This window comes from Leptinotarsa decemlineata, unplaced genomic scaffold, assembly GCF_025532065.1.
Source record: "Leptinotarsa decemlineata unplaced genomic scaffold, Ldec_3_MD MMD2_tig00003192_RagTag_RagTag, whole genome shotgun sequence".
In the NCBI taxonomy this organism is placed as follows: Eukaryota; Metazoa; Arthropoda; class Insecta; order Coleoptera; family Chrysomelidae; genus Leptinotarsa; species Leptinotarsa decemlineata.
Window position 1 is genome coordinate 3,862,077 of NW_027412582.1, and position 27,969 is coordinate 3,890,045.

The 27,969-nt window shown below is 33.3% G+C and overlaps 1 long non-coding RNA gene across 2 annotated transcripts; it reads left to right on the forward strand.

Moving 5' to 3' along the window:
* Positions 1 to 7,257: 7,257 nt before the first annotated feature.
* On the forward strand, positions 7,258 to 27,830 carry LOC141483273 (uncharacterized). Of its 2 annotated transcripts, XR_012465990.1 has the most exons (4): positions 7,258 to 7,404; positions 7,702 to 7,899; positions 24,004 to 24,186; positions 27,463 to 27,830. It is a non-coding gene; the product is annotated as an uncharacterized lncRNA (long non-coding RNA). The 2 variants fall into 2 exon arrangements; XR_012465989.1 differs by lacking the exon at positions 7,258 to 7,404 and having other exon boundaries at positions 7,531 to 7,899.
* The last annotated feature ends 139 nt before the right edge of the window (positions 27,831 to 27,969 follow it).

Below are 27,969 nucleotides of genomic sequence, written 5' to 3' on the forward strand. Positions count from 1 at the left end.
GGTCTTCTGAATATTACAGAGAGAAAGTGGTGTGATTCATTCATTTGGACTTGGGCAGGTATATTTTCAATAAGAATACTAAGAGGAAATCAATATTTGGAGAAAAGAATGCCCAAACCTTTATGACAAATTTTATTTATCCTTTATTTTACCAGAGATAGTTGATACCCAATATGATAACATAGAGCGAAAAAATTATACAGGGTGTTCCGGTTCTTGACGATAAACCTTGAGGTGGTGATAGCTGAGGTCATGACTAGCTCATAACAGGAAAACAGTTTAGGTAAAAGTGTTTTCGTTTTCGAGATATCGGAAATTTTCTTGTTTTCGAAAATCGGCGACTCGGTTTAGTATTTTCAATGTTACGTCATAAAAACATGACTCATCCACAGGAAAAAAACTATTTTGTATAGCTAAATAATATCCGCACACGACAGTAATACCAAAAGCTTGCGATCATTGGAAATAACTGGAAAAAAAAAATAAAATAAAATAAATTTTGAAATGAAACAAATTTTTTGGTCAACTTTGACCAATCACATTGAAAAAAAATGTATTGTGCTTGGCTGAAAAGTATTTCAGAAAGTTGGCGAATTTAATGGAGATTCCAAAATGGTGTAATAGTTAACTTTCTATCAGACCTCCAAGAAAATATTGAAGCTAAAAGAAAAAAGGTTTTAAGAATCCAAGAATTAATGGCAATATCAATTATCACAAAACATTAGCACTGGGTGAAAAACATCCACAAAATAAAAAATGATGTATCAAAAAATAACAAAAGAAACGAGTCTAAACAGGTTTCCTTCCAATGCTCCCTCCCCTTCCCCGCCGCTACCGCGACCACGCTTCTTTGTAACATTCATGTCAGTTCGTTTTTCGCTGTTCATTGTATCGCACGTGTATTTCTCTTATCGATAAGAACTAACGATCGCTGCTCTGAACTGGATTTTGAAACTGTTTTGTGATTTGGATATTTTTAATAATGCCGGCTTACCGGATTACCGAGTCTTCATTAATGTGCATCGATCCTACACGGAAGGAGTAATTCCTGGAAGACAGGTAAATCGCGATGCAGGAAATATCCTTGGTCCAGATGTTGAAGAAGAGGTTCTGGCTTGCGTGGAAGAGAGTCCAGATATTTCGGTACGTGCGATTGAAAGACAAATCGAATTCCAAAAACTGTTGTGCATCGCATTTTTCGACTGCACAGGTACCATCCATACCACTTGCAAAGAGTGCAAACATTACTGCCACGAGATCATGCACCAAGAGTTTTGTTCTGTCAAAGAATGCTGGTGAGACACGCGGCTGATCCTGACTTTCTTAGTAAGATTCTGTGGACTGACGAGAGTACGTTTAAAAAAGACAACTTCATGAATATGCACAACTTGCATTGCTGGAGCTTGACTAATCCACATGCCATCAGAGAAGACCGCCCACAATATCAGTTTAAAATTAATTTGTGGTGATTTTTAGAAGGTGTTCCTTTCGCAACGAGACAAGGCATGTGGCTGCAAAATGATGGCTGTCCTGCACACTACGCCCGGCTTGTAAAGGATTACCTAGAAGAAGAATTTCCTGGCAGATGGATTGGTCGACTTGGACCAATTCTCTGGCCAGCCCGCTACCCGGATCTAAATCCTATGGATTTTTTTTATTGGGGGTTCCTCAAAAAAAATGTTTACTTTAAACCGACAGAAACTGTAGAAAATCTTCGTGATCGTATTAACGGCGCCGCTGAAACGTGCAATCGATTACGCAAGGCACGATTTGTGACACGCTCTTTTATTTGCAGATGTCGTACCTGTATCCGGGCAGGTGGTGCTCAGTTCGAGTATTTACGGTAAAAGCTTTTAATAAAGTTTGCTTACATGATTTATTTGATTTTTATTTTTTAATTACAATACATAGTACTGTATCTACAAAATTATCCCACAAATAAATTTTCCTTGAAAAATTACGAAGGGTGAAAAAAATTTTTTTTCTTCTACCTTCAATATTTTTTATTTTTTTTAAAACATCATTTTTTATTTTGTGGATGTTTTTCACCCAGTGCTAATGTTTTGTGATAATTGATATAGCCATTTATTCTTGGATTCTTAATACCTTTTTTCTTCTAGCTTCAATATTTTCTTGGAGGTCTGCCAGAAAGTTAACTATTACACCATCTTGGAATCTCCATTAAATGCGCCAACTTTCTGAAATACTTTTCAGTCAAGCACAGTACATTTTTTTCACTGTGATAGGTCAAAGTTTACCAAAAAATTTGTTTCATTTCAAAATTTATTTTATTTTTTTTTTCCAGTTATTTCCAATGATCGCAAGCTTTTGGTATTACTGTCGTGTGCGGATATTATTTTGCTATACAAAATAGTTTTTTTTTTACTGTTGATAAGTCATGTTTTTATGACGTAACATTGAAAATACTAAACCGAGTCGCCGATTTTCGAAAAAAAGAAAATTTCCGATATCTCGAAAACGAAAACACTTTAACCTAAACTTTTTTCCTGTTATGAGCTAGTCATGACCTCAGCTATCACCACCTCAAGGTTTATCGTCAAGAACCGTCAATATGAATATCGTCTATATATATATATATATATATATATATATATATATATATATATATATATATATATATATATATATATATATATACATATATACATACGGTAAAATGGACTAACGGGGTCTCTCAGTAAAAAAATCAAACTCTGCTTCACTTTGCCAAGCTTTCGCTTCTAATGGGAAGCTTCTTCAGGGCAGTAAAAATTAGTGAAAAACAATAAATTGAACATATTGTATCGTCACCACCTCCCTGTATAGTGTGTTTGTCTGATTAAGTGGAGTTTTTGTTTTCTTTTTTTTTTGTTTATATTCTTATCGCGAGAAGACTGTGATTTTCTGTCTGCCGCGAGAGGAAGAACATATAGACAAAATGTTCCATTCCGGAGAAAGAACCGAAAGTGCTCGAGAAAACTGCAGTTGTACTGAAAAAGTGCAGTTTCTTATCTCTCTCTCTCTCTCTCTCTCTATTCACCGATTCCTCAAGTGCCGTTGTGACCAAAATCAAGGTAAAGAAATCACAGACACGTTAAATTCTCTCTTTTTGATATCATTATTATTGTTAGTTAATTCTCATTCATTAGCACTACTGAACAGAACGAACTACTCGATAAAGTTCAAAGACCTATAAAAACAGTCCACTAAGTTACCCAATATATAACATGGTCCATACGAGCCGGATATTGTGAATTCTTGAAAATTTTTGTTTGTTCGTATCAAGCTATTTTGAAGCTTGTTATTTAGCAATTCAGTGGTAGTTCAAGATGACGGCTAACGCGTATAAAATAAAACAATGTCGGGCTCTTCAACAAATTTGTATAGACCGTATGAGCGATATTGCTGAAATAGCAGAAGCTGCCAAAACGTCTGTGGATCTTCATTCTCTATTTAAATCAATGTGTTCGCACATAGAAAATATTTATCAAGACTTTGAAAAGCATAATGCAGTTCTTTTGCCACTCCTCATTTCAGTGGATGAATATGACAATGAGGAATTTAAAGTTTTATCCAGAGGATTTTACAAGCATTATTATGCAGCAAAATCTACCTTTTCTCAATTATTCAATACAGTCGATGTTGTAAACAACCCAAGTCCACCCGAAATGAGTCATGTGAGATTGCCAAAAATCGAACTTGTTAAATTTGATGGCAATTTCAAGCAATGGAAAACCTTTATTGACATGTTCAACAGTTTAGTCCATGATAACTCCTCTTTGAAAAACATAGATGAATTTAATTACCTAATCTCATCTCTGTCGGGGTCTCCGTTAGCACTTGTGAAGTGTAACCCTATCTCGGATGCAAACTATATTGTTGCATACAATTCTTTGATAAAACGTAACGAAAACAAAAGACTCCTTACGAATGCTCACTATCTCGAGTTAGAAAATGCTCCTCGAATCCCTGATAATAATATTTCCTCTCAAAATCTCAGAAAACTCGTAGACACGTTCACAGAAAATATTGCAGCTCTCAAAAATTTAGGGTTTCCTACAGACCAATGGAGCTTTTTGCTTTTTAATATGCTTGTACGGCGGTTAGATTCAAATACAGTTGGTCGATTCGAAATTGAAATTGGTTCTGATGATATACCGACATTTGATGACCTTCGAGATTTCGTGTTAAAACAATCTAGTGCCTTAGATAGAACTTTCGATTGCACACAGAAGAAAATTCCTAAACCCGATATTAAAGCCAGAACACATTTGCAAAACTCATCTTCCAATTTTACCCCCAGAAGATCGTTTCACGCCCAGGTTAAACAAGTGATCTGTTCAGTTTGTGATGGCAATCATCATATTTACAAATATCCACAATTCATCTCTCTGAATGTTAAGGATCGCTTTAATATGGTGAAAACGAAAAGATGGTGCTTCAACTGTCTCGGTTCAAGACATGTGATGAAAGATTGCACTTCAAAATCACACTGTCCTAATTGTGGGCAGACACATCATACTTTGTTACACTTTGGCATCACCGCTCCTCCCATAAATCAACTTCATCAAGATCAAAGCTCATCTCTGCCTCCTGTAGGAGATAATCTACCACAAAATCAAGCTTCTTCTGCTTTCACGAACATCAAACCCTCAACTCATTCTCAATGTCAACCGTCGAACATGAATACTACCATACTCTTATCAACAGCTCTTATTGAAGTTCTTGATGCCCGCGGTGACTATCAGCAAATTCGTGCCCTCCTCGTTTCAGGTTCACAAATCAACATTATAAGCCAAAGTTGCTGCAATCGTCTTGGATTATATAATCAAAAACACAATATTTCCCTCTCCATCCAAGGTATAAATGAAATGAATTCCTTCTAAAGCAGTCCTTCTAAAGCAGTCTCCCTGCAGATTCGCCCGTGCACTAGCCCTAAACCTCTTATCAAGTTGAATGCCATCGTAATGCCCAAGGTTTGTAATAAAATGCCTAGTCATGACCTCAATGTTACGTCTTGGTCTCATTTGTCGAACCTCAAGCTTGCTGACCCTCATTTCAACATCTCCAATGAAATCGATCTTCTTCTAGGATCCGAAATATTTTCTTTGATCCTAAATAGTGGTCGCCGGCCTGGGAAACATAACGAACCCAACGCATTTCATACCATTTTTGGTTGGATTCTCATGAGATCAATTCCCAACCCTTCTAGTTCGGAATTACTCACATCTTTACATTGCTCTTGTAATCCTTATCTCGACTCTACACTCAAACGTTTTTGGGAACTGGAGGAAGTCCCAAGAATATGTAAGTCCTCTCCTGAAGATTCTGTTTGCGAAGATATATTCTCTAAAACTGTGTCCCGAACAGCCTCAGGCAGATATATAGTCTCACTTCCCTTTCGAGCCAATGCACCTATATTCTCTAATTCTCTAGAACTCGCTCTCCGACGATTTCATCTTCTCGAACTCAAATTGAATAGAAATCCTTCATTAAAGAACAGTATTCCGAATTTATGCGGGATTATCTCTCTCAACACCATATGTCACCTATAACAGAAACATACAATAACGCTGATGAATATTTCATCCCACATCATTGTGTTTTGCGACCAGAAAGCGCTACCACCAAACTGAGAGTGGTATTCGATGCTTCTGCGAAAACCACAGGTGGGGTATCACTCAGACAAGCTTCAGAGTGACTTGGTTACTCTCCTATTGAATTTCAGAATAAATCCTATCGCTCTCATGGTAGACATTCGTCAAATGTATCGTCAAATTCTCCTTTCCATACAGCATAGGAAGTATCAGAAAATTCTATGGAGATTCTTTCCAAACGAGCCAGTTCAGAAATACGTTCTAAATACTGTCACTTATGGAGTGAGCTCGGCCCCTTTTCTTGCGATAAGAACCCTTCTGCAGCTTGCTCAGGATGAAGGTGAAGAATTCCCCTTGGCAGTTAAAGCCATAAAAACCTCCTCCTATGTAGATGACATCGTGACAAGTTGCCAGTCAGTTCAAGAAGCTCATAGTCTCAAATCTCAACTCATTTCGTTGCTCAGAAGAGAAGGATTCGTGCTTCACAAATGGAAAAGTAATCACACTTCTTTACTTGACCAAGAAGTTTCGGATAACTCTACCTCGCTTGATCTTAATAATGATTCAACTATAAAGGTTCTAGGTTTACAGTGGATTGCTTCCGCTGATCATTTTTCTTTCACTATATGTTCCAAGTCGGTGCCTTGCTCCAAGCGAAATATACTTTCCGAAATTGCCAGGATATTCGACCCTTTGGGATTTCTTAGTCCTCTTACTCTTTTTGCAAAAAGGCTCATTCAACATTTGTGGACCTTAGGAATAGGCTGGGACGAAAATCCTCCTTCGGAAGTGACATGCATTTGGAATCGGATAAAGGATGAGCTTCCAATTCTCTCAAACATTAGCGTTCCTCGCTTTCTATTCCATAACTCTTCTTTTTCCTGTACCCTGCATGGCTTTGCTGATGCCAGTGAACATGGTTATGCGGCCGTTATATACTGTCGATATGAAACTATGGATAGCATAGATAACATACGCGTTAGCCTGATATTCACCGATTCCTCAAGTGCCGTTGTGACCAAAATCAAGGTAAGGAAATCACAGACACGTTAAATTCTCTCTTTTTGATATCATTATTATTGTTAGTTAATTCTCTCTTTTTGATATCATTATTATTGTTAGTTAATTCTCATTCATTAGCACCACTGAACAGAACGAACTACTCGATCATTTTCAAAGACCTATTAAAACAGTCCACTAAGTTATCCAATATATAACACATATAAATCGACGAAAAAAAAATTGTTCAACATGTTTTAACTTTTTCGTTAACAAAATATAAATCGTTGAACATATAAATTGACGAAAAAGTTAAACAAACATGTTTATCTTTTTCGTTCAATTTATTGTTTTTCACTAATTTTTACTGCCCTGAAGAAACATCCCATTAGAAGCGAAAGCTTGGCAAAGTAAAGCAGAGTTTGATTTTTGATTTTTTGACTGAGAGACCCTGTTGATTCATTTTACCGTACTTTTCTCCAGTCGCTAAGATCATCCACTTTATATATATATATATATATATATATATATATATATATATATATATATATATATATATATATATATATATATATATATATATATATATATATATATATATATATATATATATATATATATATATGGAGTACAATATTGTGTAATACAAGACTTTTGTACTCCCCGGACAAAGTTTTTGTTACAGTCAACACTGAAATAAAAAGAGTACTGGTCATAATAGCGCCAAACCTGGAAGCTGGGACCAAAATTAAAAGAAGAAGAAGAAGAAGAAAATAACATCTGTGTTCGGTCGTTGTAGTGTTTGCAGGTAAGAGAAAATTGAGGCGAATAATGCTAAGACGCATTGGCTATCAGTAGAGGCGATAAAAAAAAAAACAGGTGTGTTTTTTTTTAAGTTAACATTTTCCAGCTTATATAATTAATTTAGGTTATCTCTGATTATAGTATTTAAGATGAAAATTTAAGCTTTGAATCATGAGCATGGATAGTGGGGGTTATTCTCCGCATAAAAAGAAAAAAAAGTATTAAATCCTGACTCATTGAATGAATATCGTCATTTCATTTCTGGAAACAGACAGCTTTTTACTGTTTTTTTTTATTTCAGACCAGAAATCAACCTTGCATGGACAGTTGTATGTTTAGGCCCAGCCCATAAGTGCTGGCATTCCAGATGTGTCTGTTACGGATATGGGTTATGTATAAATTTGAGTGGAATCACCCAGGAACACTCGTTGAATGCAGCTTGCGGAAGTCAGTTTCATACCTATAAGGTGGTTGTTCGGAGTACATTGACGGACAAATGGTAAGATTCCAATATTTTTTTTCCTGTGATTGTACACAATGCTTTTTGATATTACCATTTTCAAACACTTGCATTCAAGGAGATATTACTGAACAATCATTATCTCTTAGTAAAAGTTCCTTGGACTAGTCAAAACTTTGCCAGATCAGATTATAAATCGCATATGATTCATGTGTTGAACTTTGCGAGTGCTCTTATATCCTTTAGATTTTATAATGTATTAAGGAAAACATTGATTTCCTTTCTAGTTTCATATTCATAACCTCACTTTTAGTAAGTATTACTTTTCACTTGTTTCAATTGTTGAATTATATCTCATTGTTCTATGCAGTTCTTGAAGAGGAGCCAATAAGTTCTCGAAAGCTTCAACAATCTTACGCTTTTTATTCACTTAGACAGTTGAGTTAATCTCTCCACTCTATATATCATTGTATAATATAAAAATATAGTTGTATTTTTTTTTCTGATCAACTCAGCCATTACTTGATGAAGATCTATAGTAATTTCATAAACTACACCGTACAATTTGATCTTCACAAACTTTATTTAGAGAAATATATCGAGACATGTTTTGCTAACACAGTTACTTTTTTTGTAGTGAATTAAGTTCAATCAAGTATTTTCTTCACTACGATGAAGCTACTGTGTTAGAGAGAATTGAATACTCAATTGAATCAAATTAAGTACTTATTTCACTACGAAAAAGCGTCTGTGTTACTGAAATACGTCGTGATATATTTCTTTATATAAAGTTTGTGGAGATCAAATCGAAAGATGTAGTTTATGAAAATATAGTTGCAGAAAAAAGGAGTACTTACAAAAGTGAGCATTGAATGAAAATAGTTACAAACTAACAAAAAAAAATTAATTGTGAATTGAATTTCAGATACTGCCAATGACAAAATCAATCAAAGCGGAATATTTTGTTGGTGTATTTATGTAACACACTGTGAGGTTTTCGCTGGATAGTTTCACTATACCATAGCTTCCTCAAGCATTTCTATTCTGACTGAATTCTGCTCTATATAATAACTATTTGAATCATATAACCTACTTAGTCAATTAAATCCCGTATTGCATATTTAAACCCCAGGAAATGTCATCAAGGCTGTTGGTGACATTTTATCACATCCACTAAGTATTTTAATAAATAGAAGCTTTTATGAAGGTAAATACCCTGAACAATTGAAGTTCTCAAGAGTTGTTCCACTCTACAAGTAAAAGGGGTGTAGAAAGGAGGCCAAAAATTATAGGGCAGTGGCGGTTCAGTGTCACATTGAATATATGAATATATGAATACTCTTATAACGTAAGACTCTGCAATTACCTCGAAAGGTTTAATATTTTAGATAGTTCACAGCATGGGTTTAGAGCGAAAAAATCTACCACGACAGCATTAGAAGAAGCTATATCTCACATCCATGACGCGTTGAACAAAAAAGAAAACATAATGGGACTGTTCTTTGATATGAGCCGGGCGTTCGATACCGTTGATCACAATTTGTTGAAAGCTAAACTGTATCATATTGGTGTTAGAGGTCCGTGTTTGGAATGGATACATTCATATCTGTCAAATAGAAATCAACAAGTAGAAATCAACGGTGTCCGATCCGAGCCGATTGAAACTAGAATAGGCACTCCTCAAGGATCATGTTTGTTACCAACCTTATTCAATATATTTATAACTGATCTACCCATGGAGGTAAATAAAACAAGCTATCCAATTATTTATGCAGATGACACTAATTTAATCATCACTGGACACTCAAGGGGGAAATACAGGACAAAGCTGACGAATCTATCACAAAACATAACCCAATGGTGTGGTAATAATAACATATCTCTGAATATAGACAGGTCAATAACTGTTTACTTAAAACTGAAGAAACATCATTAGAAAACTCGACCTGTACAAAATTTTTAGGGGTCCACTTGGATCAAAAACTCACATGGAACGATCATGTTGAACATACATCCTCAAAACTGAGCTCATATTGCTTCATTATTAGAAACTTGCGTAACACAGTGTCAATGGAAGTACTGAAACTACTATATTTTGGCCTTATTCAGTCATGCCTGTCATATGGTCTGATTTTCTGGGGAAAAGCCCATAATAGTGGTCAATTATTTATCACTCAAAAAAAAATTATAAGGAGCATGCTGAATTTATCTAGCAAAACATCTTGTAAAAACCACTTTGTTGAGCTGGATATTATGTCATTACCAAGCTTGTACATTTACTCAATAATTGTTCACATCATAAATAAACATAACTCTCTCAAAACAAAAAAGGATGTTCACAATCATAATACGCGGCAGAAGGACACCATTAATTTATGTTTCTCTAGATTATCAATTGGACAGGAGAATCCCAATTATATAGGAATCAAATGCTACAATAAAATATGTGAAATTAAGAAATTTAGAGAACTCAGCACAAGTTCATTTAAAAATTATCTAAAAAAGTTTTTAGTACAGAAATGCTATTATTCAGTTCAGGAGTTTTTGAATGAAAATTTTGACTAGGACCACATGAAACAGTAGTCTTTTGATTCAAATTTTTAATAAATAATTCTAATTAGTATTGATAAACTTATATTTCATTTATTAATTTTTAAAGTGTGTACATGTACCTATTTATTTATATTAATTTATTTTATTTTATGCCCAAAAAGTGAAATTGTAATATTATTATAACCTACTTATTAGTGACGATTCCCATAATCTATGGTACTTGTATTGTAAAATTCAGTGGAAAATAAATTGTCTTGTCTTGTCATATTGCAAATATTACTTCTAAAGCGCTAAAATGTTAGGTTTCATTCTTAGATCTGCAAATGAATTATCTCTCACTTCAATAAAAATCATATATTGTTCAATTGTTAGATCAATAATCGAATACAATTCCACAATTCGGTGCCCTTCATATCATGTGGATATTGACATGCTTGAAAGTGTTCAAAATAAGTTTTTGAGGTACTTTGCATATAAACGGGATATCATATTAGTGAATATGACTAAAATTATATTGGACATTCTTAACTTGAATACTCTGGCTCATAGAAGATTAGAAGCAGATCTTACACTAATTCATAAAATAATCAATGGTAGCATCAATTCCCTGGAACTTTGTCGAACTTATAACTTCAAATGTAAATCCAAGGGGAACAAGAAATTCGGAAATTTTCAAAGTACCCTTTTGTCGCACCAACTATAGCCGGAATTAATCTGTAGGTAGAATTTTGAGACTTGCAAATACATACAATGTAGATTTAGAATTTTTTAATTCTTCTTTGGAAACATTCAAAAAGACTGTGAAAAGATTCTAATTCATTATTTTTACAATTTTTTTTATTTTATTTTATATACAGGGCTATTCAAATTCGTTTCTGTACATGGGGATATCGTAAACAATAAGAGATAGAGTGTCAGTTAAATTGTGCCAAAGTTGTGAATTTTAGAGACCTATTCAATGATATAATGAAATCAAATATAGCTCTTTTGGTTCTGGAGATATACAGAAAAAACCAAAAAATCCCGAATAATTTTTTTGCCTATATCTTCTTTATTCGTAGACATATTGAACATCTGTCTACATTTTGCTATTGGCACTTGAAGTGGACTCAGAATATATCCATGAATCTTTTATACAAGGTGTCATCTGACTTGGGCCACCCCCATCTTTGAATTTTTAAATACGGACCTGTATTTTTTGTTGTAGTTTTTGGATCGTAGACTTTCACTTCATACTGAGAAATTGAATTCAATTTTATATTTCGGGATGTTTCGGTAATATTCGATTATATTTGTGTGAATTATTCCCTTTTAAATTACGGCCCTGGAAATTGGTTGACTGAGTTGAATATAAACATAATAGCAACTTTCACGTCTCCTTATGTATCGTAAGAGTTTTTCGAGAGTTTTTTTAAAATTTTTAGGTACCTATTCATATTTTTTCCTTTGCTCTGAGCGTTTTCTACAATGAACTTTGAATAAGAAAACCTTTTATGATTATTTGAAACATATCTACGTCAAAAATATATTATATGTGTTTTAATAAGCAGAAAAAGAAATGACAGCATTAATAACATTCGAAACGAACACTATAATTGTAATGAAAATTGAAATGAAGTAATTTATATAGGTACCCAAAAAAATTATTGGCGCAATAAATGTTCGAATGGTACGAGACATTTTTAAACTCTGTGTTTCATATTATTTATTGTCCTTAGTATACTTATTTGCTGCATTGTTGCGAAATCATTCAAAATCCTCAATCTCGAGTCTTCCACATTTTCTATCTCTCTGCCAGCGTAAATCCTATTTTTCAATGTCCCCAATAGAAAATAGTCCAAAATAGTAAGAAGTGGTGATCTTCCAGACCATCTTATTGTCCCATCATTTGTCTCGAAATGGAAGGACTCCAATTCGAACATTTATTGCACAATTAATTTTTGTGTGTATATAAATTACTTACTTCATTTCAGTTTTTATTATAATTATAGTGTTCGTTTCGGATGTTATTATTGCTACCATTTTTTTTTTCTGCTCATCAAAATAATATATTTTTGTTGTAGATATGTTTCAGATAATCATAAAAGGTTTTCTTATTCGAAGTTCATTGCAGAAAACGCTCAGAGCAATGGAAAAAATATGAATAGGTACCTAAAAATTAAAAAAAATTCTCTCGAAAAACTCTACGGTACATAGGGAGACGTGAAAGTTGCTATTGTGTTTTTATTCAACTCAGTCAACCAATTTCTAGGGCCGTAATTTAAAAGGGAATAAGTCACACAATCATAATCGAATATAAACGAAAAATCCCGAAATATAAAATTGAATTTAATTTATCAGTATGAAGTGAACGTCTACGATCCAAAAACTACAAACTGTGGACATATTTTCAATATGTCTGCGAATAAAGAAGATATAGGCAAAAAAATAATTTGGGATTTTTTGGTTTTTCCTGTATATCTCCAGAACCAAAAGAGCTATATTCGATTTCTTTACATCATTGAATAGGTCTCTAAAATACGCAACTTTGCCATAATTTAACTGATACTCTATCTTTTATCGTTTACGAGATCCCCATGTACGGAAACGAATTTGAATAGCCCTGTAAAAAATTGGCATTGCCGTAAATGAATAAATAAATAGTAATGATTTCATCAGAGTTTAGATATTAACTAATTAAAAATTTAAGAAATATAGGATAAACTTAACCAACTCATCAAATATCTACATAATAATCTAATGGATAATATATGGACTATCAACTACGATTCACGGCACATATCGACCACCTTATTAAAAAATCCTTCGGAAAAATTAAACTCCTGTATGGATGTCGACACATTCTGAATCAGCAAACAAAAATTGTTTTATCAGAATCATTGATCTTGTCTCAGCTTACCTTCGGAGATGTGATTTATGGTCCTTGTCTAACTATAAGAGACGAGTCCCGATTTAAAAAAATTCAGAATTCGTGTATCAGATTCATATACGGTTTGAGAAGATATTCCCATGTATCGGTTAAACTCAAGGAACTTGGCTGGCTGAATATGAAGAAAAGAATATTTTTTCATAGTGCATGTACCTTCCACAGAATTTTGATAGAAAAGACACCTAAATATTTATATAACAAAATATCATTTCGGTCACAAATTCACTCTATAAACATTCGTCAGAAAAATCGAATCCATATCCTACGATACAATTCAAGTTTATTTAAACGTTCATTCTCTTATAATATAGGTAGTATCCTGAATGTATTGCCCTCAGATATTATAAACACCTCTAATTATAAATTCAAAAAAACCATTTTTCAATTTTTAATAAAGGATAAAATCTGAAGTACTGATAGTTAACGCAGCATTTCTCAACCCTTCTAACTGACGTTACGATCACATCTGAACCATGCAGTTTTGATTTTGATTTATTAGACCTTGTATTTTAAATATGTTGAAGTTTATCAAACGTGTTTACTGATATAATTCCTTTGGAGCAAACAAACAGTTATTCAGTTATTCTAGTGTAAGATCTTCTAAATGAATGTAAACTAGGAAAATCTTGTAGGTTAAGTAGGATAAGGTAGGTTAGGTTAGTGTAATTGGAGACCTCGCAGGATACCATGTATCAAGTGCGGTCTCTAATATAGTAAGGTAAAAGGTTAAGTGGTAGAGCAGGACCTCACTAGGTTATACGTAGTGGGCTACTGAACTTCGCCTTTTAGGTCAGCAGTTATGTGTAAAAAAAAAAAAGAAAAAAAAAAGTTTTTCATGCTGTTCTAATAAAGACATATTATTATTATTATTATTATTACTAATTTCTATATTTCCACTTTAGAAAATAGATTCAGATGCGGGAAAGAATTCAATTCTATCTAGTATTTCAGTACATTTTCAGAATTTTTAAATGTATTAATGTCTAAGCATTCCAAAAGATTTGGATCTCAAATCTTTTTTTTCGAGGGTTGCCCTTTTTGTTTTGGGATTTGGCAATCCTAGTGTTGCAATATGGCAACTGACAGCTCTATCGTGAAGTTGGACATTTTTGAGTTTATACGTACTCAGAACGTTTTGGCATACACGCGCTATTTGTGTTGTTTACAGTAACTTAAAAGATTCATCTCCGCCCAAAAAGGGAATTAAATCGTTAACATTTTCGCGCGATTATTTTTTACAACTTTTGGCGTGGATTAACTCAGCAGCAGTGCATGGATGAACTTAATTCAATTTTTGGCGATGAAGCTCCATCAAGAACCAGTGTTTATCGATGGTATGGTGAATTCAATCGTGGTCATAGTTCATTCCAAGACGAATTTCGTGAAGGTCGTCCAAAATCAGTTGTTCCGAAAACCATTGATGCTGTGCCGAACTGATATTGCAAGATCGTCATGTGACTTATCGTGAGATTGAGACAAACTTAGGCATTAGTGGGACCAGCATACATTAAATATTGCATAAGCATTTGACTGTCAAAAAATTTGTTTGCGTTGGATCCCACACAATTTGTCAATCGCTCAAAAAAAGGCTCGTGTCGATTGGTCGAAGGAAATGCTCAAAAAATACGATCGCGGTGCCTTGAAACACGTCTATTACATAGTGACAGGTGATGAATCGTGGATTTACACGTATGAGTCCGAAAGTAAACAGCAGTCGACTGTATGGGTGTTTCAAGATGAGCCAAATCCAACAAAAGTTCTTTGCGCACGAAACACTTCAAAGCGAATGGTCGCCTGTTTTTTCGGAAAAACTGGACATGTCGCAACCATACCACTAGAACAACGCTGAACAGTCAATTCTGAGTGGTACACAACCATTTGTTTGCCAGTTGTCTTCCAAGAAATCAGGAAAACCAACCGCCGGATCACTCCAATAACTGCATTTTTGAGCAACCAAAACATCGATTTGATGAGTCACCCGCCGTATAGTCCTGACTTGGCATCGAATGATTTCTTTTTATTCCCGCACGTAAAAAACAAACTGAGAGGTCAACGTTTTTCGATACCCGAAGAAGCGGTTGCTGCATTCAGAATGCATGTTTTGGAGATACCTCAATCAGTGTGGTATAAGTGCTTCGATAATTGGTTCAAACGCATGCAGAAGTGTATAGATCTTCATGTGGAATATTTTGAAGAACAATAACCTGATTTTCAAATCAAATCAAATCAAATCAAAATATGCTTTATTACCCAAGATATAAACATCTTATTGGCAAAGTCTAGTAAAGTAAAACATGTATAAGGGACAATTAACAAATATAAACTATAAAATAATGCTTAAACACCGGAGCAGAGTATATGGACAGAACAATATTAAGTCCAGCTGAACAGCTACAAATATAAGTACATTAATTTATGAATATATAATTCTACATAATGAACATTGATAGCCATTTTGTGTTGGTTTCAATAACTTGTTTACACAAAGCTACATGTCAATTATTCGATAGAGCCTTGGTAGAATTCGTCCACACTATAATAGGGCCTCCCAACAAGGTATTCTTTCACTTTCTTTCTGAATTTCTTTCCATTATATATTCGCCCTAAATTAATGGGAAGGTGGTTAAATAACTTCTTGCTATTGAAAATAATAGAATTTTGTGTAAGGGCTAGAGAAGGTGTGGGAAGGGAAACGGAGTAAGACTGACGTGTACTATAAGTTGCGGTGTTCCCAAATTGATTTTTATATTTTTTGTGGATAAGACACACTGTTTCCAAAATAAAAAGACATACTAAGGTCAGAATTTTTTGCTTCACAAATAATGGGCGGCATGAATCCCTGTAGCTAGCCTTGCATAAATATCTGATGGCTCTTTTTTGTAGAGAGAATACCATATTGAAACGAAATTTTGCACAATTTCCCCAGAAACAAATTCCATAACGTAAATAGGATTCAATTTGTGCAAAATAAACTGATCTTGTGATAGTAGTGTCCAACTCTCTTGCAACAACTCTCACTGCATGACATCCTGCTGCTAGTCTTTTACATAAGTAGTCGACATGGAAATCAAATTTTAGATTTTCATCAATGAAGAGCCCTAAAAATTTGTTTTTCTCCAAATTTTCAATTTTTACATTTTCCAAGTGTACTTCCCCTATGTTACATCTAAACGTGATCACCTTTGTTTTATCGATGTTCAATGTTAAGAGATTGGAATCACACCACTCTTTAACCGTTCTTATGTCGACGATGATTTGATCAAGTAAATTGGAGGATATATTGCTATGCCAGAGGATACTGGTGTCGTCAGCGAAACATGTGAATTCACCACTTACGTTAACATGGACCAAGTCATTGACATAAATGAGAAACAACACCGGACCCAAAACGGAACCTTGTGGAACCCCACTGTCAATGAAGCGTTCCTCTGATGAAATTCCATCTAATAGAACATTCTGCCGCCGATGAGAAAGGTACGCCTCAAACCAAAGTAATGCCGATCCTCTAAATCCGTAAACTTCCAGCTTGCGAAGAAGCAGCATGTGGTCTACACAATCGAAGGCTTTGGTTAGGTCACAAAACATGGCCGCCGCAGATTCTCTGTCATTCAGATTGGTGTACAGGTTTTCCATGAGTGAAAATATGGCGTCTTGTGTACCTTTTGAAGACTGAAAGCCAAATTGGAATAAATTTATCACCTTGTTTTTCTCGAGGACGGATATTACTCGTTTTTTTACCAGTTTTTCTATAATTTTAGACAAGACGGGTAGCAAAGCAATTGGCCTAAAATTAGCTGGGTTGTCAAGATCGCCTCCCTTATGTAGAGGAATGATTGTGGCAATTTTCAGACACGATGGGAACATACCTTTAGAGAATGAGAAATTTATTGCCTCCGCCAACACACTCAAAGCCCTTTCAGGAAGAGTTATCAGAATTTTTAAGGAAATGGCATCCCACCCCACCGAATTTTTATTTTTGATTTCACCAAACATTTCTTTTATTTCATAGATATCCGTAGGTGCGAAGAAGAAAGTAGAAGTTACTGTAATATTCTTCAAGTACGACATTGGGTCGTTTTTCACAATGATTTTTTCAGCTAGTTTAGTTGCCACAGAACAATAAAATGAGTTCAATTCATCTGAGTTAAGAATTGGTTTTATTGACTCAGTCATATGCTTTCCTCTCAATTCATTGATAATATTCCATGTTTCTTTTTGTTTATTATTGGAGTGTTCAATTCTGTTGAAGTAATACATATTTTTGGCATTTTTAATTACTTTTCTATATATATTCCTATACTTACTAAAATAGTTCATGAAATCAGTATTATCGATATTTCCATGTTTTCGAATGTGATGCAGTGCTCGCATGTTTTTTGCAGATACTTTTATACCTTTTGTAATCCAAGGTTTTTTGGTTTTGTTTTTTAAATTTCGAATGGGAAATGCACAATTGAAATTCACAGATATTAATGTATGGAATTCACTCAGGGGGTCCTCAAAATGTAGGACGTTATTCCAGTCAGACTCTTCACAAAGTTGGGCAAACTTATTATAGTTGTATTTACTGAAAAGTCTTCCTCGTCATAAATACTTTTTGTTGACGTTTCTCTCGAATGATAAATTACGATGATTAATATTTGTTTTTGTTCCCTAATCCTGAAATATAAAAGGCAACCCTGGTAGAAATGGATTACTTCATAGTCGTGATTGAACTCATGTTCCTCTATTAAAAGATGATTTGCAAATGTGAAATTGGTCTCCACGTTCAAGAAACTACTTCTATGTTCTTTAAGTCTTTTGAAAACGGTTTTTCCCGTTTTGCCAATATCAATTTTGGGTACGAACTACAATTTATATTCTCTTGATCTATTAGACACTGAAGTTTTGTCTTAATTGTTTTCAATGAATCAGCCTAAAAACGAGTGATGTAATTGGTGGGATCCCCGAAGTGTGTCAATATCTTAGGACCTTTATTATTGTTTTGAGAAGTGGGATAGATCTGGTAAATGACTTGTTTTGTTGAAAAGAATGAAGTCCATACTGTTGTTGACAGCAATATCTTTGATAACATTCAATTCTTTCAGAAAATTACTTTCTGAAAGTAGAATATTCAATAGTCTGTGCATCATAACATTGAACTCTGCTACTTGTTAGGGATGTGTCAAGAAATTATGTATGACAATGGCCATATAAGATGGTTTGTGGAAAATTTCAAAAGATTTCATCTACTTATCTGTGCCTGAAATAAAACCAAATTTCCAATTAGACCTATGGTATCGTTTGTAACGGCTCCATCTGTAAAAAAAGTCAGAATTGCCCGTAAAATTAATTGACCGCGATTTAGTATAAATAATACATATTAATTAGTGAATAATATTGGAAACATAACTTTTCCTGATAATGCTAAATTTATATCGTTTGATGTCCAAAACTTATTTCCTACCATTTTGCCAATTAAAACAGTTCTAGACCCACTTTCTATTTGTGTATCTTAAAATTATTTTCAATTCAATGAAAAGTTTTATTCATGCAGCTTGTAATGGGAAACCTGTCGAGTCCTTTGCTAGCTGAAATTTTTATGGACAACCTTGACAAATGAATTCTCAATAATCAGTTGAAACAATATCAATTAGGAAACAATAATAAGCGCCAAAGGACATTGACGTACTTTGTTGAATCAACCAATAAAATCGCTCGTTTTTTTTAAAAAGGATACACTTGGGGTGTGACTTACGAAACATATATTAATTTAAGCCGATTTATTGAAAACAATGAAGACAAAACTTTAGTGTCGGATAAATGAGGAGTTGACTGTTGGTTCTTGCCCAAAACTTTATATTGGCCAAAGAGGAAGAACCTTTTTCCAAAGAATAAAAAAAACAGACACGTAGTACCTGTATCATTTGGAATACTTAGAAAATAATTAGATTTGAAAACTCTGAAAATTTACTAGAGAACCAAACAAAATTGAATTCTTCTCCTCTTCTATATCCGTTTTGTTATATGGAATTTAGCAATTAGTTTGTTCCATGTCCATTTAGTGAGCTGGTAATTTTTTTATGTCTGAAATTGTCAATTAGTTTTTCCCTGAACGCAGGTAAAAATTATTAGTCAATAAGAAGGTAGGTCATTTAATTCAAATTGTTATTATATGAAGCACTAATCGGGTAGAATTTAGTTGGTACGACAACACTTCTACGAGCTATTGTATAGCGAAACATGTGTTGCCGTTTTGTGAACTGTCCAGTAAACACATATATAATATATAAAGTGTTACCAAGTGTTGCGCCATTCTCAGTGGCGCAACCTTAACCATTGCGGGGGTTTGTCTATTGCCCAAAAGTATGTACCTTTAAAATATACTACAAAGTATTTTTTATTTTTGCTAAGAGATGAAATTCATGAATGAATAAATGAGAGTTTCAGAATACTACTGAGGTACATACTTGAATGCCTTGAAAGATATACCTAGGTAGAAATTTGAAAATGACTGTCAACTTTTCTCAAGAAAAAAATCTACAGCTGAAGCATCATTTTAAGATTATATAAATGATCTCGTCATCGAATTTTTTTGCATATCTTCCAACAATTTTTAACCTTGAATGCTTCTTTCTATGAACAACTCTGTCGATGAGATCCATCGGATCAATCATTGATGCTCCGAATTGTAAACTGTGCAAATTTTTAACAAATATGTTAATGAATTCCAACAAAAACAATCCATATCAAATGAAAGATTGATTTTCATTCAGCCAATTTATTAACAATTTTCAAATACTTTAAAATTATGTTATGATAAGCCTGGACATTGTTTCACGTTTTACAAATCTTCCTTTGGAAATAGTAAAACAATGTATAGTTGAAAATTGGAACAACATTGTGGAAAAATGTAAACCAGACAAAATTACATTTAAGAAAATTAATGTTAATCTGACCCGTTGATGAAAATTGATAACACTATCCATGATAATAATTATGAAATTTTCACAATACATTTTATTTAAAAACGTCTCCCTACATGTTACGTTCATCAGTTATTGATACATCAAACTATTCTACAATGTCTTTTATACAGAGTGGCAACTTTTTTAATGGGATAATATTGGTAAACTTTTAAACCACGATTGTTGGAAAGTTGACACAATGGGGAAAAAGTTGCATTCATAGAAGCATTGTCAAGTAGTTTGATAAAATTGAGAATATCAGGGCCACTTATTGAGATATTAGGAGAAAAATCATTTTTATTTTTCTTTTTCTTTCCACGTTATTTAAAAGAATATCAAAAAAAGTTACAGGCATTTTTTATTTGGTAGTTAATCCTCCTCAATTTGACGTAATCAGATTTCGAATCCAATGTTTCGTACTCTCTGGGTCATCCTGAACCTCTTTTCTTTCAATACGAGCCTGCATATTTTATGACATATATCACAGAAAGTCATTCAAAGTTGATTCCAGGTGATATGACCCTTATCCAAATTTTTTTTAGTTTGGATATGTATTAAATTTACATGCAATACATTTCGATAAGAAAATCAACTCACTTATCTTAAACTGAATAGATTTTATCAGAATCAAAGAAAGAAACAAGTAATAATTATTTACATATTTCAAAATAGGAAAAAAACTTCATTCATAATGATCAAATGAAACTATCATTCATTTGAAAAAAACATTGAATGATTATTCGAGAGTAAATGATAATTATTGTAGTAAGTGTTCGAAGTGTCCACCATTTTTTAAAATGCACTTTGCGGTTCTGGAACTCTTAACTTCTTTTACATTTGCTTATTTCGTCTCTTTGAATACCTTCAAATGCATTCTCAATCTTCTCGCGAATAATCTCTTTTGTTGGATTCTGAGTATTATAAATTTTATTTGTGAGATATCCTCACAAATAAAAATCCAGCGGATTCAAATCCAGTAATCTGGCAGGCCCAGCCACTGGATCTATTCTTCCAATCCGTGAATCGGGAAGAGTTCGATTTAAATAATAAATATGTCACTATTCTTGATTTGTATTGTTGGATCTAGGGACTATTACGCCGATACCGTATAGGAACTTGTGATGCACTGTTTGGAACCTTTGGTGTAGTAATGAATATTACTGGAGTTTTTTTCCAACAACAAACGGTTATTTTAACACCTCGACACGTGTTTAGATCACCAAGTGATCATCTTCAAGAGGAAGATCTTCCTCTTGAAGATTACCGGGTTTTTTCCCAACACCAAACCGTTATTTTAACACCTCAACACGTGTTTAGATCACCAAGTGATCATCTTCATGAGGAAGATCTTCCTCTTGAAAATTACCGGGTTTTTTCCCAACATCAAACCGTTATTTTAACACCTCGACACGTGTTTCGACCACCAAGTGATCATCTTCAAGAGGAAGATCTTCCTCTTGAAGATTACCGAGTTTTTTTCCAACACCAAACCGTTATTTTAACACCTCGACACGTGTTTCGATCACCAAGTGATCATCTTCAAGAGGAAGATCTTCCTCTTGAAGATTACCGGGTTTTTTCCCAACACCAAACAGTTATTTTAACACCTCGACACGTGTTTAAATCACCAAGTGATCTAAACCTCTTCAAAATGAATGAACATTGATGTCATTGATAGGCTCGTTTTGTCGTACATGAGAAACTCTAGATTTAATAACTGAATTATGTGCTAATAACTTTGTAGATAAATGTCGAAACATTTCAATATTTGGTTTTGTTCTGTCAGGATTTAATTCATCGTACCTTTGTTTTGCTTTGAACGAATTCCTATCTAGTTTTATGTACAGTTCATACCCCCTTTTCTTCATTTGTGTATTTTACCATTTCGAATAAGTTGAATTTAAATTACACAGAAAAGTATTTAACGACAATAAGTTTTTGTGACACAATGAATGAAGTGACAAATAATATGACATTTCTTGTTATGGTCTTTTTTATCTACTACTTGAAAATAATACATTCAATAAACTAGAGATGTGTAGATATATACGAAAAAACAAGTCTATCAACAATATCAATGTTCTGACTCAAATCCAGTTGCATTCCGGTCAAGGAATGCAATTTATCAAAAACTGCAATTGATAATATAGTCAAGAGACAGGGTTACCTGTAATGATCTTGAAAAAACATTTCGATTCTGTAATTTGTATTAACAGAACTTATGACAAATTCGACAATTCTGATTTCTTGCGAGAAGATTGAGAATGCATTGGAAGGTATTCAAGGAGACGAATTAGGCAAATCTATTTGAAGTTTGAATTCCAGAACTGTGAAGTGCGTTTTACAAAATGATCGACAATTTGAACACTCAACTTCATTAATTTTCATTTACTTTCAAACAATCATTTAATTTTTTTTCAGATAATATATTGACTTAGGGTTTTCTCCACTTGAAATATGTAAATAATTATTACTTGTTTCTTGCTTCGATTCTGATGAAATCTTTTCAGTTCAAGATGAGTGAGTTAACTTCACCAAAGGTAAATTTTGGAAAAAAATATTTGCCCTAATTTATTTCCAAAGATTCTAGCAGATTCTATACAGACACAACTATCAACAGTCATTCCAATTACTCTCATCAACATAAATTAGCAGCTTACCATAGCTTGATCTACAGACTAACCAGCATCTCGATGGTCCACAAAGAATTTTAATAAGTATATAAATTTGATAAAACAAATTGCAGTAAATAACTACTCCAACCCGAACATTATTATAAACAAACTTGACAAAAAACTTCTCAAACAGGCTATTAACCAAGTATACACCACATTAACACTCACATATACAGGAACATCATTGGATAAAATAAAAGGACTACTAAGAAAAGAAAACATTAATATAGCATATAAGACCTGGTAACTCCTTGGGTAGACATATAAAGAACAAGTCAAAAATGTACAAATTTTACAAATCAGGGGTTTACAAACTAACATGTGGATCATGTCCAAAAGTTTATATAGGAAGGACTTCAAAAAATTTCAAAACGAGAATCGCCGAACATGAAAGAAGTTTTGAGCTAATGAAAACTAATTCCGCCTATGCTTGTCACCTTTTAGAGAAAAACCACGATTTCAACATGGAATACGACATATTACATACATAAAATAAAGGACAAAAATTAAAGTTGCTAGAATCTCTGGAAATCAATGAACGCAAATATTCAAATTGTCTTCTGAACGACCAACAGGAAGTTATTCATTCAGCACTTCTGAACGTATTCTTATAAAATGTCATTAATTAACATATTATTGAATAGAACTGGCCGATACTTGTTTTTTTTTATTTACATGTACTATTTTCTTAGAAATAATATGGTATGTAATGGAATCAGCAGATATGTGTCTGTACAAACATGCCTGAAGACACCATCATGGATGAAGTTATGTTTATCTTGAAACATATATAGGCACATACACAGAATGATCATTTTCAAAAAACTTGGAATTGAGGAAATCAAATATAAACTTTGAATGATGAAAAAAGGGCCGAGTTTTAGATTCAGGAGTAGAGTTCCAAACTGAAAATTTATGAGCTCCTTCTGAATTCTATGATAAAAATGTCTGTAGCGAATCCTGACTCATTGAATGAATTACTTCATTTCATTTTCGAAAATGTGGTCACTTTTTTACTGTTTTTTTCGTTTCATTTCAGACCTGAAATCAGTTTTACATGAACAGTTGTATGTTTAATCACATAAGAAGTGCTGGCATTTCAGATGTGTCTGATATGAATACGGATTATGGATTAATTTGAGTGAAAATATCTGGAAACATTTGTTGAATGCAGCATACCCATAAGAATAGTGGTTGTTCGGAGTACATGGACAAACAAATGGTAAGATTCCAACTTTTTCTCTCTGTTTTTGTATACAATGCTCTTAGATAATACCATTTTCAAACACATGAATTCAAAGAAAGATTACAAAACACTCATTATCTCGAAAAAAAAAATTTGGGAATCTTCCAAAAAAAGGAATGAAGCAATCAATTTCAAAAGTACTAACTCTATACAAAGATGTGTAGATCATGCAAAGAAGTAGCTTTTAGACATGGGTACCTATTGATCGACTGACACACTTATATTAACATACAGCCGAAGTTACTGAACCTAGAATCTTGAAATATGCAGGTAGGTTCTTTGTATAACATAAATAAACATCAGGAACGGGAATCGAGAGTTTCCACCCCCCAAGGGGAAAAATATAGATTCAAAGATTGTATTGAATTTCGTCAGTTTTGAAGTTGAAAACCTGAAAAAAATGTATGTTTTAAGGTGGTTGACAATGTATTGTGGAGCATTTCATTAGCTCGGACTTCCATTGTCTAATATGATATAAATTAATTTGAAATCCTTGAAAGAATCTATAAAAATTAACTAGATTAGATGAAAAATAATAATTATATTAAGCAAAAACACTGAATTTACAATGAAAAAAAAAACAAGCAACAATTAAGAATGAAACTATTAACAAGAAATGAAAATTAAAAATTAAAAGATTCCAAGCCAAGTTACTTCACGACGTTTCGATTGTCAGTATCCACAATCGTCTTCGGATAGATTCTTTCAGGGATTTCAAATCAATTTATATCATATTAGACAATGGAAGACCGAAAAAAAAAAGTATGTTTTGCATTTTTTTCCAAATATCTCGATTCCTATGAGTTTTATGCTATTCGTATTCACTATAAATATTGTAGAGGATTAAATGCATCAAAACTTCTGTTTGTTTCTATATCTTGAACCATTTTCGAAATACAGAGCAGAGAGTGCAGTGTTCAACCTGATTCGAGGTCAACCGGTTGTCCCAATTGAAAACACGCTGTATAAAGTCTATAAATTATTGACAAACACATACTTCTAAATAACATTAACTATTACATTATATTCAGTTTTTTTTGTATGAATTGAGTATCTACTCATTTAATTAAACCTACCTACTCATGTAATTAAAAGTCATTAAAGGAAATACTTCAATTACATGTTATTTCTTATCTAATTTATACTCATTCTTCCCTTACTAAAAAAAAAATAATTACATTTTTGATTGATGTTTTCCTAAAAAAATACTATTTCATACATTTTTGAACAGATTAAAATAATTGAATAATAATAACTGCAAATTCTAATTTCAATTTTCTTTTTTTCTTCATCATCGTCTTCTGCTCGCTGTAAAGTTTCGAATTCTTCTTCATTCTGGTCTTAAATGATGTTCGTCTCTAGTTCTTCTAGGATTTCGGGGTCAAAGGTATCATAGACATCACTCTGATATGGTGAAGAATTGAGACAATCTTGCTCATTACACTGGCCGCAAGCTAAAGAGCACTGCAACCCTCCTCTCCTGCACCCATATCGCGAGTCACAACCATTCTTGCAGATGCAGAATATTGTGTTGAGCAATTCCTCTGGAGTTGGTGGATTCATTGTCATAATAGGTCCCAGGAATTCATCACCCACTATCCAACCCAACTCTGGGGTTCTAAATCATGCCCTAACCAAGTCTGAACTTGATAATAAACACCGTTGAAATGTTGGTTTGATAACTGTACAGGTTTATTCAGTTTTGTAAACTTGAAGAACTGTGCTTAGCAAAAACAATCAGTACTCAGATTTTGGATCATTACAGATTGCCAACAAGTTTTGCACTCTTTTCTCAAATAATGTTTGAACCGGGCAGTTTTCTTTTTCGAATGCTGTAGAAAGTTTATACAAATTCGGAAGTCTCTCGAGTGTTCTTAAAAAAGGTTTTCCCCTTTTTCAAAAAGTACAGAAGTGGCGTCACAGCCACTTACTGTGTGTAAAAACAAAATGTTTTTTTTTATAACGAGGATATTCATGAAATATGTTGGAAGAGTATGTTTAAGTTTTTACACTTCCTTTGCCAACTTTTTAAAAGATAATTTCTTGTTGACGAGATAGGGTACGCCCAATTGAAATGACAAGTAAAGGAAATGACAATGAAAGAACCTAAAAGTTCACGGATTTTGAAGAAGATATACTGAAATATTTTTTACTTGAAATGTAATTATAGTCCACCCAGAAATGTATGAGAGTGAAAGAATTTCGAGAATGCAAACATGCTGGATCATCAAAGAAAGCAAGCAAGTGGCAAGTCTCAAGCAAGTGGCACTGCAATTCATTCACAAAATCAATTTATCAGTAACTTGAATTTATAAAATTTTGCATAGAAAAATAAATATGTATCATCTGGTGACATTTTAAATACTAATAATTTTCTTTATCTAATCTATTTGAATGAAAACATTATAATTTGTACTTATAAATCATCTTTTTATGTAAATCAATTTAATATTATTATTATTGACACTAATAATATCAAATCGATTGAAGGTTTGATAATGAAAAATAGTCTTCGAAATGTCACTAGAATAGGTCTCTGTGGTTAGAAATTTGAACATCTGAATTTTGGGTTAACAGCGCTCAAAGCTTTTGCATTGTTTGATGGTTCTGCTTTGGTTTTGAAACCAGTTTCAAGAAGAATAACAGTGTAGCTGTACTGAAAGACACACTTTAGGGTTTTGATGTTTTGGTCTTGTCAAACCTTTGCAAGTGTATTAGAGTCTCAGACGCCTCGCGGCAGGCCCTGCACCTTGTGTCTAGAACCTATATAGTGATCACACGAATTCGGTAGACTAAGCTGTTAAAGACACCATCCTGGCAGGTCATGATGAACTCCGCTGATTTCTGATTTCAGCCCACTTGACCTGAGGAAAGCAAAGGTCAGCCGAGATCTTCAATGTTGAAGAAGACCCTTTGCTGTGGCTTATGAGTAGCTTTAATTTAGGCTTTGCTCAGTCAGTTGCAGTGATATGTACTATTAATTGTCAGTTAATTTTGAACAAACGTTATTCATACACCATTTTCAAACTAGCAGGATTGGTATCGACATTAATTTTTTTGATCATTTGAGTAAATCTATGTTCCCATACTTATTAGAGATATGATGCCATGCTTCACAATAATAATTTATAATAATATATTCATTCCACAGAAAACTATAGAACATAGTAGTGGAAATAGAAGCATGTAGGTTTAGTTTAACTGTATTGATGACTGAAATTTATGAGTGTTGAATCTTATCTTTTTTTCCAGATAGTCCTGCTCTATGATGAAGACAGCTGAAACGCTACCACAACCATCTCAAGCGCAAGACTCAACTAAACAATTAAGAGAAAAACAACGAAATTTGTGAAATTGTGTGGAATAGTTAATGTTGGTGCTGTTTTAATTTATTTTTACAATCATTCTTCTCAATTTATAATCAAATAATTTTGGTTGAAGGACCTTTTATTAGTTGATATGTAATAAACATGCATTTTCAACCATGTTACATAACAACGATAACATTGAAAAGACAAAAACCAATCTGGGCTAATATTAGCTTTTGATGTTTTCATTTACAAAATTATTTTCGATATTTTATGTTCATAATTTTACAAAAGTAATATAGATGGGAAGTGTTTTGATTTTCATTTTACCAGCCCAACATTGGAGGAATATATTTTCTTACGTGTATTGGAAGATACAAGAATATTTGTTTTATTGTTACAGAAATATTGTTTTATTGTTATTGTTTTTTATTCTCTTTCAGGAAAATAT